The sequence below is a fragment of the Chinchilla lanigera genome, unplaced genomic scaffold, assembly GCF_000276665.1.
Source record: "Chinchilla lanigera isolate Chin_1 unplaced genomic scaffold, ChiLan1.0 scaffold00069, whole genome shotgun sequence".
Classification (NCBI taxonomy): Eukaryota; Metazoa; Chordata; class Mammalia; order Rodentia; family Chinchillidae; genus Chinchilla; species Chinchilla lanigera.
Genome location: NW_004955470.1, coordinates 95,812 through 99,640, shown reverse-complemented (window position 1 = coordinate 99,640; position 3,829 = coordinate 95,812).

Sequence of the window (3,829 nt, the reverse complement as noted above, 5' to 3'; positions counted from 1 at the left end):
CCTTTTATCTTTAAAATAAAAAAAAATTAAAAAAAAAAAAAAGATCAAGAAGTTTCCACCTGCTGGGGCTGGGGATTTACCTCAGCGGCAAAGCACCTGCCTGGCAAGTGCAAGGTCATGAGTTCGGTTCCCGGTACCGGAGAAAAAAAAACAAACAAACAAAAAAAAAAGAAGTTTCCACCTGCTGTCTCTGTCATTGTCACTCTACTCACGTAACTGCCATCTTCATGATTAGAAGCTGGATGCTGTAACAAAGACCAACATGCAACTTTCTGCCAAGCCAGCAGGATAGAGATGTGACAATTTCCCCCAAAGCATGGAGTAAGTGTTTTCCAGTATTTTTTTCAATCCTACAGGGCACACCAAAACAACAACATAAAAATATGTCACAAATACTGATTCATATTCCTCAGAATCCATCATTAACTTCAGGATTGGGGGACTTTCTCATTAACATAAAGACAATGTAATGTGTTAAAGGCTTGAAATAGTCAGATGTTTTAAGAATAAGGAAAAGGATCAATATGTTCAGTAAGCATTCAACACCTCTTATACTTAAAGGGTAGGATTTTGTGTCTTGAGATTTGTGTTAATGTCTCCCCCTCCTGGAGACACAGTCAACATAAAGGTGGAAGAAGGTGAGGGTGCAATGGAGCCTAAAATAAAAAATGCGTACCAATCAAAGGCAAAGGCAAATGTGCTTAGAAAAACTGAAACAGCTTATGAAAAACAGTAGACATCCTGACTCAGAGTGACCAGAAGCCAAGGTAGTAATTGTCCACCTATAAATACACACAAAACAACCCACACGACACACACTCATGCACAAATATGTCAGTCCCTAATATGAAAAAAAAGAAGTATTGGTGAGGAATTGTTAATTCAATTGGAAAATTTAATGAAGTGGAGGCTTTTGATTTCCAGTTCTAGATATAGGAAACCAGTAAGTTTCCACTGCATCTTATCAACAAATAATACACTGAAGAAACTAAAAAATCAACAAATGTTTTAGAACCATAAGAAAATGGAAGTCAGGACAAAATAATCCCCATAATTATAGCTGTAGACAGGTTGATAACAGACAACAATGTACTAGAACAGAAACCTCTTTGGAAGCCAGAGCAGGTTGAATCGCTGGAGGCTGGATGTGGCCTTGTGTGATGGTTAATCACCAAGGGGAACTCCATCCCAGAGGCCATGTGCTTTTGTCAGTTTAACCTGGAGGAGCTGGACCAGATCCTCTCCACATATAACACAAAAGTGTCTCTTCATGCTTCCAGTGGGAAGTGGAACAGAAGAATAATTTTGAAATACACCCAAGTCTGATCACAGAAGAAAGTAGTGAACCAGAAACTGACCTGATGGAGATCTAGCAGAGTCTAACTAAATTGAGGTGAGAGAAATTACGCATTCCATCTAGTTCTAGCCCTTCTATATATCTATAAGCATCTTAAAATGAGGTAAATGGTGATGATTGATGGAAAATGCCCTATTCACACACCTCTTATTAATGGTTATTCAGGTATTCCCAAAGGTACAATATAATTTTGTCTATAGGTTATTTTCCTATTGGTAGGTTCTGTCATCAGAATTTGTATTTATCTTTTAAATTTTATACCATTAACAATCACAAATAAGAAAGAATAGTTTGTCCCACTGGAGCTACGCAAAGAATTAATGTGCTGTCTGAATTTCCACCAGCAGAGGGTGGCAGAATGCTTTAAATTTTTTTAAAGCATTGATGATTGCTAAAGATAGGTGATAGGCAGATAATAGGTAGGTAGATAGATGATAGATAAATAGATAGATAGATAGAATCTCTTACTGCTGTTTCTTGATTTTTCTTCTTTAGATATTAAAAATTTAATTTCCAGGTGTAGAAAATATGAATTGAGTATTTATCTCTTACAGTTCTTATGTTAGCTTTAAAAGCTTATATTGAGTATTATATTGTCTATATAATAGGCTTGGTAACACTCCCTTCAGTTGATGTTATTAAGAGAGCATACAATAATAATCCAATAAAAGCAAAGAGACCAGTTTATTCAGAGTCCACTGCTCCATATGGATTTTTTGATTAATGAGAGAGACACGGAATGTCTATAATGATACTTGTTATTCCTATTACTGAAACATGCTCAACACAAAGAAGGTGCACAACCAGAAGTGTGGAATACAGTGCGTTCTCACAAGCTGAACCTGTTGTGACCCCCACCCAGCTGAGGAAACGGTGTCACCGTCACTCCCCAGAACCCTGGCAATGGCTTCACACTTCCATCCTGCTGTCCACTCTCCACCAAGTGGGACCTGATTTGCAACCCTCTGTTTATTCCTGTAGTGTATGATAAAGTGTTTGCATTTGCGTGTGTGTGCGCATGTGTAAGCCCCACCTACTTGCATTGGTAGAAACGAAGCCAGGCGCCTCTCCAAAGCTCCTGGTTATAGTAGATCAAACCTGGCCTCGGCAGTCCCAGCTCACGTTAGTGGAAGTGGCTCTGGGACCTCTTACTCTCTCACTACATTGCCACAACCTATTACTGTGAGCAGTGGCAGAACTATCCATTCACACAGTACTACAGAACCTGCCACAAAAACCCTCTCAGCTCTTTGGGGCCCAGCTGCTTCTGCCTCAGAGACTGTGACACAGCAGGGGTTTTATATGTGACAGAACCCGGAATCTGTTTTCCCGTGGAATCAGAACAGAATTTCACACAATGGTGATTGGCTCCCCAAGAGCAAAGTAGGAATGTGCACGTGTAGATAGATGATGGTAACCAAAGCGCAGACTGAAAGGCTGGGGCTGGAAGCCGAAGAATCTGCATTGGAAGCCAGAAGACAATCCTGAAACCAAAGACCAAAAGCAGAGCTCCTCCAAAGAGAACAGCAGCCAAGGGGGCGACTGCAAGGAAAACCAGCCACAGTGAAGCTCCCCCAAGGAAGATCCACTGAAATCCTTTCCTCTCATTCTCCTTTTATGCTATTCTGACAACCATGCTGACTCAAATCCATTGGGCATTCCCATTCAAGTCGACAATTTATTAATCACCACACAGTGGAAACAGCCTAGTTACCCAACAACAGATTAACAGAGAAGAAAATGTGTTGTATAGACAATGGAATACTACTCAACCGCAAAGTACAATGACATCATATCATTTGCAGAAAATGTATGAAACTGGAGAACAGCATGTCAAGGGAAGTCATTCAGACTCAAAAATTCATATTGTATATTTCTTTTTGCATGAGCAATTTAAATCAGCAGAAAAGGAGCAACAGATCTCAAAGGTGGATTTCTAGAGATGAGAATGGGAATCAGGATGGGGAAGGAAAGAAAGCTGTGATTAATTAGAATGAAAATAATCAAAATCATATATATGTATATAGTATCTATCTACAAAGTCAGCATCATTATTCTATACTACTAATATGCACTAATTTCAAAAAAGCTAATTAATAGATTTCTAAAAATATGTTCAAGGTCTTGGGAGATACTCCACTTCCAAAATTATTTCCCATCTAGTGAGGCACAGTTACAAAAAATGATAATCCTGTCCCAAGGCCAAGTCAGTCACCAGAGAGAAGAGCCATCTTTCCTAGAGGAAAGAATTGCAGGGTAGAAATTAACATCACATCTTCTTTTGGAAAATGTTGAAGTTTTTTATGTTGTGTTTTTTTTTTATGTGTTTCACTGGGGGAATAGGTCAGCCCAACAAATAAACCCAAACATTAGAAAGCTATAGAGTGTCCAACTTATGACAAAGTACTCTCATTCTTGTTCTATGGCTTTTGAGATGCTGCACTCAGTGTAAATATGTGAGGAAATTCTTTG